The 15351-nt window shown below is 36.0% G+C and overlaps 1 protein-coding gene across 21 annotated transcripts in view; it reads right to left on the reverse strand.

Annotated features, from left to right (window-relative positions):
* The window catches only part of FHIT (fragile histidine triad diadenosine triphosphatase), a 1451419-nt gene that overhangs the window by 998305 nt on the left and 437763 nt on the right, over positions 1-15351 (reverse strand). Inside the window, exon 1 of one of the 21 annotated variants that reach the window (XM_033865224.2) lies at positions 55-102. The exons of the other annotated variants lie outside the window; for them this stretch is intronic. The gene's annotated coding sequence lies outside the window, so the exon portion shown is untranslated. Of the gene's footprint in view, positions 1-54; positions 103-15351 lie in introns of those variants that run through there. 21 annotated transcript variants of the gene reach the window in all.

Below are 15351 nucleotides of genomic sequence, written 5' to 3' on the forward strand. Positions count from 1 at the left end.
TTCAATTGTATATACGCCTCTTCTCAAAATTGGTGTCTCCCCATTGTTACTCACTGATGAGTCAGTTTCCAGATCTTGCTGATGGCGGTCTGGTTCCTAACAAAGGCATAGTGGGCCAGAAGATTTGGTGACCTCTCTCAGGGGCTGTTGGGAGATGTCCTGACAGCAGAAGAAGCAGGCTCCAATCTGATAGCTTCCTGCCCAAGACCTCCTCACCCTACTTCTGCATAAATAAACACATTTGATGGGGGTTTCCCCTGTAATACCCAGCACTACACTACAGAGAAAACACTCAGCTGTTAATGATAGGCACTGGGATTTTTTTTTTTTTAAAGCCTGTACGTGTGTTATGCTATAAATTACCCTGTTTGTGGGTGTGAGAATAAAAATCCATGTATATAGATGTGCGTATACACGCACATACACACACACACAGAGTGTGTTACAGTTAAAACCATGCTGTCGACAGCCACTCAAATCCACAGAAATTTATGGTTCTAAGTGCAGGCACACATTAAGGATAAAGACAGGAAGATTACAAATACTGCAACAATTACCAGAATAAATAAACTGCCTGAGGAGCATAAAACATTTGCAACATAGCCTTCCTAGTCCACACTGACCAGCAGACCTGTTGCAAACTGGCAACTGGGAGATAAAACATGATTAAAAATGCAAAGATGCTGCACCCAAATGACAGGCTTTATTTGACAATGGATTCCGGACGCACAGGCACCAATGCAATCTAAAAGAAAAGTGCTTCTTGGTAATTCACTTGCCCACTGAGGCCCACTACTGATAAACAATACTGAACTGTCTTAAAGTAGGGAGAGTTCTTTGTAGCCATTACTAATTCCATTTTGATGCTATCCTTCAATAACACAATTTCTTTTTTTTTCACTCTGAGAATTGATAGTTTGTTTTACCAAGAAGAAACCAGAAGGCAAAAGTTGTTAGTAACTTGTCTAATATATTAGCTATGAGTAGCTGAATAGTTATCTAAGTATGTACAGGAAAATGAATGGCTGTGCTGAAGGTGGGCAGATGTCCTTTTACTGAAAGTAGAATAGCAGAGACTGAAGTCAGGTTAAAAAAATAAAAGTAAAAGATTCTAGTGTCTGTAAGACATAAGAAGGCCCACTGGAAGGAAGCCAGTCCTCTCATTTCCTTGCTGTCTCAATATAATTTGATTCCACTCTATGTTATTTCTTTCATATACATATGTATACATACATAGGACATTTAAAATTTTGTTTTCTTAAATGTAAAAAATCAAAGTAAAACACACATGTGTTAGGTTTCAGAATCAGATGCTGTGAAGAGGATTCAGGATTTATTAAGTGATTATGGAAGGGCTCCCAAGAGAAACTCCTGAGGGAATGACAAGAAGCAAGAAAGGGAAAAGCGGGAAGCCACACAACGGTAGGATCTGGGGTACAGTTCCTGCCTGGGCAATAGACCTGTGCTTTCACACCCCCTCACCACTCAATAATTGGCTAAGGGCTGCCCTTCCAGCTTTCAGCAGGCCTAGTGAACCAGTACCTCCTGGTGGTTCTACAAAAATGGCTGCAGGGGCAGCCACTGGAAGAAAAGTACACAGAAGCTGTGGTGGGACTCCCAAAAGTGGTGAATGGTATCTGAGGTGATCTGGGTGGTTCTCTGGCACCTTCTACTGCAACAAAGCAACAAATGGCCAATACCTCCCTGCCATAAAAATTTCTGTTGATTTGTTAAAATAAAGGTGAAAGTAGAATAAGCTTAGAGAATTCAAACAGTACAGAAAGATAGAAAATAAAAACTCCCTTCTCTCCCCCTTAACCCCCATTCTTTTTTCCAAAAATGGTCCTTAACTTAAAGTTTTCTGTAAATACTACTAAGGGAATAACACACACATATATACTATGTATCTATTTAAATATTATTTTGTAACACCACATTAACAAATTGAAGAATAAAAATCATATGAGCATCCTAATAGATGCACAAAAATCTTTTCACAAAATTCAACATCGATTTATGATAAAAACCCTCCAAAAAGTGGGCATACAAGGAACATACCTCAACACAATAAAGGCCATATATGACAAACATACAGCTAATGTCATACTCAATGGTGAAAAGCTGAAAGCATTTCCTCTAAGATGAGGAACAACACAAGGATGCCCACTCTTGCCACTTTTATTCAACATAGTTTTGGAAGTCATAGCCACAGCAACAAGACAAGTAACAGAAATAAAAGGAATCTAAATTGGAAAGGATGAAGTAAAACTGTCACTGTTTGCAGATGACATGGTACTATATATAGAAAATCCTACAGACACCACTAGAAAACTACTAGAGCTCATCAATGTATTCAATAAAGTTGGAGGATACAAAATTAATATACAGAAATCTGCTGCATTTCTATACATTAACAACAAACTACCAGAAAGAGAAATTAAGGAAACAATACTATTTACCATCGCATCAAAAAGAATAAAATACTTAGGAATAACCCTACCTAAGGAGGCAAAAGACCTGTACCACAAAAATGTATAAGACACTGATGAAAGAAGTTGAAGATGACACAAGCAGATGGAAAGATATACTGTGTTCATGGATTGGAGGAATTAATATTCTCAAAATGACCATACTACCGAAGGCAATCTACAGAGTCTATGCAATTCCTATCAAAATACCAAGGGCATTTTTCACAGAACTAAAACAAATAATTTTGAAATTTGTATGAAAACACAAAAGACCCCAAAGAGCTAAAACAATCTTGAGAAAGAAGAACAGAGCTGGAGGAATTACACTCCATGACTTAAGACTATGCTGCAAAGCTATAGTAATCAAAACAGTATGGTACTGGCACAAAAACAGAAACACAGATCAATGGAACAGGATAGACAGCCCAGAAATAAACCCATGCACTTATGATCAATTAATCTATGACAAAGGAGGCAAGGATATACAATGGAGAAAAGACAGTCTCTTTAATAAGTGGTGCTGGGAAAATGGACAGCTACACATAAAAGTACAACATTGAAACATTTTCTCACTCCATATACAAAAATAAACTCAAAATGGATTAAAGACTTAAATGTAAGACCAGATACTATAAAGCTCCTAGAACAAAACATAGGCAGAACACTCTTTGACATAAATGGTACAATATTTTTTTGGATCTATTTCTTAAAGCAAAGGAAATAAAAGCAAAAATAAACAAATGGGACCTAATTAGATTTTAAAACTTTTGCATAGCAAAACCATTGACAAAAAAGAAAAAGACACCTACTGAATGGGAGAAAATATTTGCTCATGACCAACAAGGGGTTAATATCCAAAATAAATAAAAAACTCATATAACTCAACAGCAAAAAAAAAAAACAACAAATAACCTACTTAAAAAATGGGCAGAAGACCTGAATAGACATTTTTCCAAAGAACACATATGGATGGTCAACACGCACATGAGAAGATGCTCAATATAATTAATCATCAGAGAAATGCAAATTAAAACTACAATGAGTATCACCTCACACCAGTCAGAATGGCTACCATCAAAAAGACCACAAATAACAAATGTTGGCAAGGATGTGGAGAAAAGGGAACCCTCGTACACTGTTGGCGGGAAAGTAAATTGGTGCAGCCACTGTGGAAAACAGGATGGAGGTTTCTTAAAAAAACTAAAAATAGTTTAGTTTACCCAGCAAGCAATTCCACTCCTGGGTATATATCCAAAAAGAACAAAAACACTAATTTGAAAAGATACATGCACCCCAATGCTCAAAGCAGCATTCTTTACAATGGCTAAGATACGGAAGCAACCAAAATGTCCATCAACAGATGAATGGATAAAGAAGATGTGATACACACACACACACACACACACACACACACACACACACACACACACAGTGGAATACTACTCAGCCATAAAAACGAATGAAAATTTGCCATTTGCAACAACATGGATGGACTTGGAAGGTATTGTTTTAAGTGAAATAAGTCAGAGAAAGACAAATACTGTATGATATCACTTATATGTGAAATCTAAAAAATATAACAAACTAGTGAATATAACAAAAAGGAAACAGACTCACAGATATAGAGAACAAACTAGAGGTTATCAGCAGGGAAAGGGGAGGGGGAAAGGGCAAAATAGTGGTAGGAGATTAAGAGGTACAAACTATTATAGATAAAATGAATAAGTTACAAGGATATATGGTACAACACAGGGAATATAGCCAATATTTTATAATAACTATAAATAGAGTATAAACTTTAAAAATTGTGAATTACTATCTTCTACACCTGTAACATATAATATTGTACATCAACTATTTCTCAATAAAACATATTATTCTGTAAATATATAGATTGGACTATAGTATACAAACTGTTCTATTTTTTAAATTTTATTTATTTAATTTATTTATTTTTGGCTGCATTGGGTTTTCGTTGCTGTGTGTGGGCTTTCTCTAGTTGTGGCGAGCGGGAGTTACTCTTCGTTGCAGTGCACGGGCTTCTCATTGTGGTGGCCTATCTTACTGCAGAGCACTGGCTCTAGGTGTGTGGATTTCAGTAGGTGTGGCACGTGGGCTCAGTACTTGTGGCTCATGGGCTCTAGAGCGTAGGCTCAGTAGTTGTGGCATATGGGCTTAGTTGCTCCGTGGCATGTGGGATCTTCCTGGACCAGGGCTTGAACCTGTGTCCCCTGCATTGGCAGGCAGATTCTAAACCACAATGCCACCAGGGAAGCCCCTGTTCTATTTCTTACTTTTCACTTAAAAACATATCTTGGAAATAGTCTAGATAGATAGATATAATAGGTAGATAGGGAAGAGGAAGGGAGGAAAGGAAAAATGGATGGATGGAAGGATGGATGGATGCGTGCATGGAAGGATGGATGGATTGGTGGATGGATGGATGGATGGAAGGATGGATACTAAACTTTATTGATTCTAAGAAAAACAGTTTTTCACGTTTTAACATTTCTGAAATCAGGATATCTTACAATTGACAGCGTTTTAGAATTGATAAAATGCATTAGGAAGATATATAACTATAGTTATAGATGGATGACAGCTGAGCACCCAGCACTCTACCACTTGAGAGGTAATGTAGATAGTGGTTAAGAGTAGATTAATATTCTTAATGTTGTTGAAATATTGTTTAAGGGTACAAATTTGCAATAAGTAGTAAGTCCTAGAGATCTAATGCACAGTATAGTGAATATGGACAACATAGTGTATTATAATGATCAAACTTGCTAAAAGACTAGATATTAATTATTCCAACCACTAAAAAGAAATGATAATTATGTGGCATGATACAGGTTCTAATTATTGCTACAAAGGCAATCATATTACAATATATAAATGTATCAAATCAACTTGTACACTTTAATTTTACACAATGTTATTAGTCAAATGTATTTTAATAAAAAAGAGTATATTAATACATTACCTATTATCAAAACATCCTTGCATTCTGGGAATAAGCACCCTTTTTGATAGGGCTAATATTCTTTTAATAATGTGGTGAATCATATTTACTAACTTTTTTTTTATTATTCAAACAGAAAGTCACAAAAATTATAATCATCCTCATCAGTTCACTCAGTCCCATGTAAATAATTTTTTTGTCATTTGATGTTTGTTAGCACTTTTATGAACTCATCAGTTTTCCATTAGAGTTCTGAAAATGCTTATTCATTCAGTTCAGCAGTATAGTCAGTTACCAGAAACCTGTACTTGTCAGAGTCTTTTCCATGAATTCCTTGAAGATGAAACCCTTTTACAGGAACATTTTTGCAAAAGAATCAGAGTACACCCAGAACTGTCTGTAAATGACAAAAGACTTAAAAATGACAACGGTTAAAGATTTGATGAAAGTTCATAATAATGCAATTGACAAGGAAATTTAGTTATTTCTGAGATATACATTTTAAAGTATTAAATAGAATTATGACTTATAACATTATACCAGAACATATAAGATTTTTAGGAATTTCATGTAATGTCTGAAACATTGATATTAACATATTTCCATACAAATAACCCAAAGAAAGTTTAGTATTAGTTTGCTTTTTTTAAATTTTTTAATTTTATTTCTTTTCTATACAGCAGGTTCTTATTAGTCATCAATTTTATACACATCAGTGTATACATGTCAATCCCAATCGCCCAGTTCAGTACACCACCATCCCCACCCCCCGTGGCGTTCCCCCTTTGGTGTCGATACATTTGTTCTCTACATCTGTGTCTCGATTTCTGCGCTGCAAACTGATTCATCTGTACCATTTTTCTAGGTTCCACATACATGTGTTACTATACGATATTTGATTTTCTTTTTCTGACTTACTTCACTCTGTATGACAGTCTCTAGATCCAGCCACGTCTCAACAAATGACTCAATTTCATTCCTTTTTATGGCTGAGTAATATTCCAATGTATATGTACCACTTCTTTATCCATTCATCTGTCGATGGACACTTAGGTTGCTTCCATGTCCTGGCTATTATAAATAGTGCTGCAATGAATATTGGGGTGCATGTGTCTTTTTGATTTATGGTTTTCTCAGGGTATATGCCCAGTAGTGGGATTGCTGGATCATATGGTAATTCTATTTTTAGTTTTTTAAAGAACCTCCATACTGTTCTCCATAGTGACTGTATCAATTTACATTCCAACCAGCAGTGCAAGAGGGTGCCCTTTCCTCCATAACCACTCTAGCATGTGTTGTTTGTAGATTTTCTGATGATGCCCATTCTAACTGGTGTGAGGTGATAACTCATTGTAGTTTTGATTTGCATTCCTCTAATAATTAGTGATGCTCAGCAGCTTTTCATGTGCTTCTTGGTCATCTGTATGTCTTCTTTGGAGAAATGTCTATTTAGGTCTTCTGCTCATTTTTCGATTGGGTTGTTTGTTTTTTGATATTGAGGTGCATGAGCTGCTTGTATATTTTGGAGATTAATCCTTTGTCCATTGATTTGTTTGCAAATATTTTCTCCCATTCTGAGGGTTGTCTTTTCGTCTTGTTTATGGTTTCCTTTCCTGTGCAAAAGTTTTGACATTTCATTACGTCCCACTTCTTTATTTTTGTTTTTCTTTCCATTTCTCTAGCAGATGGGTCAAAAAGGATCTTGCTGTGATTTATGTCATAGAGTGTTCTGCCTGTGTTTTCCTCTAAGAGTTTGATAGTGTCTGGCCTTACATTTAGGTCTTTTTCTTTTTTTTCTCCTTTTTTTGCGGTACGCGGGCCTCTCACTGTTGTGGCCTCTCCCACTGCAGAGCACAGGCGCAGGTTCAGCGGCCACGGCTCAGGGGCCCAGCCGCTCCGCGACATGTGGGATCCTCCCAGACCGGAACACGAACCCATGTCCCCTGAGCCGGCAGGTAGACTCCCAACCACTGCGCCACCAGGGAAGCCCCGACATTTAGGTCTTTAATCCATTTGGAGTTTATTTTTGTGTATGGTGTTAGGTAGTGCTCTAATTTCATTCTTTTACATGTAGCTGTCCAGTTTTCCCAGCACCACTTATTGAAGAGGCTGTCTTTTCTCCATTGTATACTCTTGCCTCCTTTATTAAAGATAATGTGACCATATGTGCTTGGGTTTATCTCTGGGCTTCCTATGATGTTCCATTGATCTGTATTTCTGTTTTTGTGCCAGTACCATATTGTCTTGATTACTGTAGCTTTGTAGTGTAGTCTAAAGTCCAGCTGCCTGATTTCTCCAGCTCCGTTTTTCTTTCTCAAGGTTGCTTTGGCTATTCAGGGTCCTTTGTGTTTCCATACAAATTGTGCAATTTTTTGTTCTAGTTCTTTGAAAAATGCCATTGGTAGTTTGATAGGGATTGCATTGAATCTGTTGATTGCTTTGGATAGTATAGTCATTTTCACACTATTGATTCATCTAATCCAAGAACATGGTATATCTCTCCATCTGTTGGTATCATCTTTAATTTCTTTCATCAGTGTCATAGTTTTCTGCATACAGGTCTTTTGTCTCCCTAGGTAGGTTTATTCCTAGGTATTTTATTCTTTGTGTTACAATGGTAAAGGGGAGTGTTTCCTTAATTTCTCTTTCAGATTTCTCATCATTAGTGTATAGGAATGCAAGAGATTTCTGTGCATTAATTTTGTATTCTGCAACTTTACCCAATTCATTGATTAGCTCTAGTAGTTTTCTGGTGGCATTTTTAGGATTCTCTGTGTATACTACCATGTCATCAGCAAACAGTGACAGTTTGACTTCTTTTTTTCCAATTTGGATTCCTTTTAATTCTTTTCCTTCTCATTGCCGTGACTAGGACTTCCAAAACTATGTTGAATAATAGTGGTGAGAGTGGACATCCTTGTCTCGTTCTTGATCTTAGAGGAAATGCTTTCAGTTTTTCACCATTGAGAATGATGTTTGCTGTGGGTTTGTCGTATATGGCCTTTATTATGTTGAGGTAGTTTCCCTCTATGCCCACTTTCTGGAGAGATTTTGTCATAAATGGGTGCTGAATTTTGTCAAAAGCTTTTTCTGCATCTATTGAGATGATCATATGGTTTTTATTCTTCAATTTGTTAATATGGTGTATCACATTGATTGATTTGCGTATATTGAAGAATCCTTGCATGCCAGGGATAAAACCCACTTGATCATGGTGTGTGATCCTTTTAATGTGTTGTTGGATTCTGTTTGCTAGTATTTTGTTGAGAATTTTTGCATCTATATTCATCAGTGATATTGGTCTGTAATTTTCTTTTTTTGTAGTACCTTTGTCTGGTTTTGGTATCAGGGTGATGGTGGCCTCATAGAATGAGTTTCGGAGTGTTCCTTCCTCTGAAAATTTTTGGAAGAGTTTGAGAAGGATGGGTGTTAGCTCTTCTCTAATGTTTGATAGAATTCACCTGTGAAGCCATCTGGTCCTGGACTTTTGTTTGTTGGAAGATTGTTAATCCCAGTTTCAATTTCATTACTTGTGATTGGTCTGTTCATATTTTCTATTTCTTCCTGGTTCAGTCTTGGAAGGTTATACCTTTCTAAGAATTTGTCCATTTCTTCCAGGTTGTCCACTTTGTTGGCATAGAGTTGCTTGTAGTAGTCTCTTAGGATGCTTTGTATTTCTGTGGTGTCTGTTGTAGTTTCTCCTTTTTCATTTCTAACTTTATGGACTTGAGTCCTCTCCCTCTTTTTCTTGATGAGTCTGGCTAATGGTTTATCAATTTTGTTTATCTTCTCAAAGAACCACCTTTCAGTTTTATTGATCTTTGCCATTGCTTTCTTTGTTTCTATTTCATTTATTTCTGTTCTGATCTTGATGATTTCTTTTCTTCTGCTAACTTTGGGTTTTGTTTATTCTTCTTTCTCTAGTTCCTTTAGGGTTAAGGTTAGATCCTTTATTTGAGATTTTTCTTGTTTCTTGAGGTAGGCTTGCATAGCTATAAAGTTCCCTCTTAGAAGTGCTTTTGCTGCATCCACAGGTTTTGGATTATCGTGTTTTCATTGTCATTTGTCTCTAGGTATTTTTTGATTTCCTCTTTGATTTCTTCAGTGATCTCTTGGTTATTTAGTAACGTATTGTTTAGCCTCCATGTGTTTGTTTTTTTTATGTTTTTTTTTTTACTGTAATTGATTTCTAATCTCATAGCATTGTGGTCAGAAAAGATGCTTGCTATGATTTCAATTTTCTTAAATTTACTGAGGCTTGATTTGTGACCCAAGATATGATCTATCCTGGAGAATGTTCCGTGCGCACTTGAGAAGAAAGTGTAATCTGCTGTTTTTGGATGGAATATCCTATAAATATTAATTAAATCTATCTGGTCTATTGTGTCATTTAAAGCTTCTGTTTCCTTATTTATTTTCATTTTCGATGATCTGTCCATTGGTGTAAGTGAGGTGTTAAAGTCCCCCACTATTATTATGTTACTGTCGATTTCCCCTTTTATAGCTGTTAGCAGTTGCCTTATGTATTGAGGTGCTCCTATGTTGGGTGCATATATATTTATAAATGTTATATCTTTTCTTGGATGGATCCCTTGATCATTATGAGTGTCCTTTCTTGCCTCTTGTAACATTCTTTATTTTAAAGTCTGTTTTATCTGATATGAGTACAGCTACTCTAACTTTCTTTTGATTTCCATTTGCATGGAATATCTTTTTCCATCCCCTCAATTTCCATCTGTATGTGTCCCTAGGTCTGAAGTGGGGCTCTTGAGGACAGCATATATATGGGTCTTGTTTTTATATCCATTCAGCAAGCCTGTGTCTTTTGGTTGGGGCATTTAATCCATTCATGCTTGAGGTAATTATCGATATGTATGTTCCTATTACCATTTTCTTAATTGTTTTGTGTTTGTTTTTGTAGGTCCTTTTCTTCTCTTGTGTTTCCCACTTAGAAAAGTTCCTTTAGCATTTGTTGTAGAGCTGGTTTGGTGCTGCTGAATTCTCTTAGCTTTTGCTTGCCTGTAAAGCTTTTGATTTCTCCATTGAATCTGAATGAGATCCTTGCTGGGTAGAGTAATCTTGGTTGTAGGTTCTTCCCTTTCATCACTTTAAGTATATCATGCCACTCCCTTCTGGCTTGTAGAGTTTCTGCTGAGAAATCAGCTGTTAACCTTATGGGAGTTCCCTTGTATGTTGTCATTTTTCCCTTGCTGCTTTCAATAATTTTTCTTTGTCTTTAATTTTTGTCCATTTGATTACTATGTGTCTCAGCATGTTTCTCCTTGGGTTTTTCCTGTATGGGACTCTCTGCACTTCCTGTACTTGGGTGGCTATTTCCTTTCCCATGTTAGGGAAGTTTTCGACTATAATCTCTTCAGATATTTTCTCTGGTCCTTTCTCTCTCTCTTCTCCTTCTGGGACCCCTATAATGCGAATGCTTGCATTTAATGTTGTCCCAGAGGTCTCTTAAGCTGCCTTCATTTCTTTTCATTCATTTTTCTTTATTCTGTTCTGTAGCAGTGAATTCCACCATTCTGTCTTCCAGGTCACTTATCCATTCTCTGCCTCAGTTATTCTGCTATTGATTCCTTCTAGTGTATTTTTCATTTCAGTTATTGCATTGTTCATCTCTGTTTGTTTGTTCTTTAATTCTTCTAAATCTTTGTTAAACATTTCTTGCATCTTCTCATCTTTGCTTCCATTCTTTTTCTGAGTTCCTGGATCATCTTCACTATCATTATTCTGAATTCTTTTTCTGGAAGGCTGCCTATCTCCACTTCGATTAGTTGTTTTTCTGTTTTATCTTGTTCCTTCATCTGGTACATAGATAGCCCTCTGCCTTTTAGTCTTGTCTATCTTTCTGTGAATGTGGTTTTTGTTCCACAGGCTGCTGGATTGTAGTTCTTCTTGCTTCTGCTGTCTGCCCCGTTTACTAACTTTTTGTGTCAGTTTTTATAATGAGTCCATGAAGGAGAAGATTTATAGTCTTCTACTTTGTGCTATCTTTGTCAGACTTTGGTATCTGTGTGATGCTGACTTCCTAAAACACATCAGCAGTTTTCCTTCCTTGTGTTAAAGATAATTTTGTTTGTTTTTATAATTCTTTGACTATGTGGTATATGTACATAATATCAAATTCAAAAAAGTACAGAATGGCACAAATTAAAAAGTATCTGCCTTCTATCTGTCTTCCAGCTGCCTAGTTCCCTTCTCCAGAGGCAACTATTATCAGGTGCTTTTGTATTCCTTTACAGATATTACACATACATATACATGCACACACATGTCCCCACACACATATAGAGATTTACCCATGTGATTATATAATAGATGCAGTGCTCTGTATCTTGCTGTTTTTCCCCCTTAATATATTTTGGAGATTATCCCACAGCCATACACAGGACCTCTGTGCCCTATGTAATGAATGCACAGCATTCCATTATGCAGATATAAAATTACTCTTACCGGTTCTCATTTTAAATAGCATTATCATTATCTATTTCTTAAAAGTTCAAAACAATTTGCGTCTTAAAGCGTAAAGACCTGGGGCTTTTTCAGATCTTTGATAACTTCAGATTTTTCCAATGTTATTAAAGTTTTTCTCTTTTTTCTTGGGTAACTTATTTACCTATTAAAAAAATCCATTCCATCAAGATTTTCAAAGTTATATGCAAAATATTTTGCAAAGGTTCTCCTTTGACTCTTTCAGTGGCTTCCTTAGCCACATTCATTTCTCCCTTTACACTTTTAATTTTGTATTTTTGTGCTCCCTATCTTCCCCTTGATCAGGATATCATGTGGATTACTTCATTGTGTAGCACTATTTTCAAAGAAATAGCACTTGGGTTTATTCATAATACTTAAACTGGATTTGTTTTTAAATTAGGAAACTTAATTTTTGACCTTGTCTGTATTATTTGGCTCTCGCTGTATTCCTTGTTTATTTTATTGCTCTTTTCTTAAATCTGATGTTTAATTTCTTTATGTTATGTAATGAATATATCCCCCCAAAATCCATATGTTGAAACTTAATCCCCAATGTGATGATATTTGGAGGTGGGACCTTTGGGAGGTGATTAGGTCATAAGAGTGGAGCTTCATGAGTGGATTACTGTCCTTACGAAAGAGACACCAGAGAGTTCTCTAGTCCTTTCCTCCATGTGAGGAAACAGCAAGAAGACTACCTCTGTAAACCAAGAAGTGGGTCCTCACTTCCAGAACTGTGGGAAATAAATATTTGCTGTTTCTGCAACCTAGTCTGTGGTATTTTGTTACAGCAGCCTGAACAGAATAATTAATACACTTTATTTTTTGTTATTTTTTTGTTACTCAGGTGTTTAAGGCTATAGATTCTCTTCTAAACATGGGTTCAGCTGTAGCCCATAAGTTTACATGTGTTACATTTTAATTTTCAATGGTGTCTATATATTTTTCAAGTTGGGTTTTGAATGTGTCTTTGAATTAAGAGTTGCTTATCAAAGTATTTTAAATGTCTAGATTATAAGATTTTGATAATGAATTTCTAGTTTATTGCATTGTAATCAGGTGATGAGGGCTTCTTGAAATCCCCTGTGATGTCTTTGTAACCTATAAAGGCCATGCATTGCAAATTTTCCAAAGGCCCATGAAAAGAAGATACATTCTCTCTTATCAGGGTCTAAATTTAGATATTACTATCTAGGTCATCTTTATCAATTATTTTGATCAGATTATTTTTTATCTACTTGATTTTCCATAGATTCAGCATTTAATATCCTCTATTATTATGTTTCCGTTTATTTCTCCTTGCATTTCTATAGTTTGCACATTGTGTATTACATTACTTTATCATTTGATATATCCTGAACCCCACACTTTAGAGGGCCTCCAAATCACAAACATATCTCCACCAAAAATGATGAGAAAACACATCACGACCCTGTTACTTAGGATTTGGTGCTTGGTTCTTGTAAAATACAACTAGTAACTTCTATTCGTGTGCTTAATGAGGTTTAATGCCCTGGGAAAGTGCTTCTCGACCTCTCTTGCTCGATATCATTGAAGAAAAGGTGACTGAGTCTGAATGCCAGGAAGAGTTGTGGGTTGTGGGCTGTGCAAGTGCAAAACTGCAGGCAACAGAGATGCACACTGCTATGTGGTGTGGGCAGGATTCGAGCAGTGGGAGGGCTTAAATCAAAGAAAGACAAATTAATTTGTCAGATCCTTCCACTCAGCTAGCACGAAGGCAACAGTCTTGCATTAAAAAAACTAAGTTCCCAGTCGTGCTATACGTATATTTTCTTCTTTTATCAGAATCTTCTGGTGCCCTTTCATAGTTTCAGAGGTCTCACAAATTCCAGCAGTACATAGTGGTTTATGTACATTTTGCAACATTAAATAACACGCACTTTTCTAAAACTTGAATATATGAAGGTCACAGCATGACATGTATGAAATCTGATATCAGTTCTTTACACTGATATTAGATAATAGATTGCAACTAGACAGACACTGACATAAAACCGGAAATTATTTTATTTTTATAAAACTAATAAGATTTAACTAAAATGTCAAAATACGGTAAAAAATTAAAATCTAGCATATTTAAATTGAGTTAACATGTTTATATTAGTTAACGTACTCTACATTTTGCCCTTTAATTCTAATAAGTAATTTTGAATATTTTACAAGAAATGTAACTTTTTAAAAAACATTCAAAAAATAACCTTTCTAATTTTTTTATAATTAATTGAGAGGCTTAATGAAAATAAATTCAAATTTTACACATTGTGAATACACATGCAGTTTAGTTTTTAATTCTTTGGCTCAGAGGTCAGCAAATTTTTCTGTAAGGGACCCGGCAGCAAACATTTTGGACTGTTGCAACTGCTCATTTCTGCCATTATAGCACAAAAGGTACCATAGGTAATATGTAAATGAAGGAGCATGGCCAAACTTGGCCCCTAGGCCATAGCTGCAAACTCCTGCATTAAATCATTACTGCCAATGGACACAATTATGTTAAAAAAATTTTTTTTAAGTTGATTATAACACCATATTTATTTTACTGAAACGAAGATAAGAAAAATCACTTCTTTGGAATAAATATGTAATAATGTATGAATTATTTCTGCCTTTAATCCATCCAAATATCATCCCTAATAACAGAACATGTGCAACAATAATCATATTCAGTTATCTTTGATATTTTGCCAATTTTCAATCATATAAAAATGATAGCTTTACCTATACTTTTGGATTTTGTTGCTGAAGAGTTATATTGTCATGGTAGAAGGATAAAAAAGCATTTCTTTTACAGCTTATTAGCTGCATTTATAATTTTTAGATATTAGACAGGTGGTATGTGACCTCCATTTGTACTCTTTCCCGGGCCCTCACAGACCTCAGGTGTAGGCCTGGATAAAACAGTGATCACGGGAGTAGGCCCCTGCTGTCCTGAATTACATTCTAGTAAATTCTACTTCACTATTGACTCTCCTTAGGCTTGGTGATCATCATTTCTCACATGGATTACTGCAATAGCTTTTTTATTGCTCTCCCCACATCTATCTGTGTCCCCCACTTCAATCTATTTTTCACACAATAGTCATATTTTAAAACCGTAAGTTGGAAACTATCACTTCTGCCCTTAAAGACCTTCAGTTGCTTTCCATTACATTGAGGATAAAAAAGCATGATGCCCTCTAAAATCCTGCTCCTCCCTACCTTCCAGCTTTGTCTTGTGCACTCCCTTATTCAGTACTACATAGTCACACTGGTCTTCTTTGTACCTCATATACATTGAAGTACTTCTTGCCTCAGGACCTTTGCATATGCCATCCCTCTGGCTGCCATGTTCCTCCTTGCTCCACTGCCTTTTACAGTACTGACTACTTTCCATTCTTTAGAGCTCTGCTTAAACATCATATTCTCAGGGATGAC

The sequence above is a fragment of the Tursiops truncatus genome, chromosome 10 (assembly GCF_011762595.2).
Source record: "Tursiops truncatus isolate mTurTru1 chromosome 10, mTurTru1.mat.Y, whole genome shotgun sequence".
NCBI classification, from domain to species: domain Eukaryota; kingdom Metazoa; phylum Chordata; class Mammalia; order Artiodactyla; family Delphinidae; genus Tursiops; species Tursiops truncatus.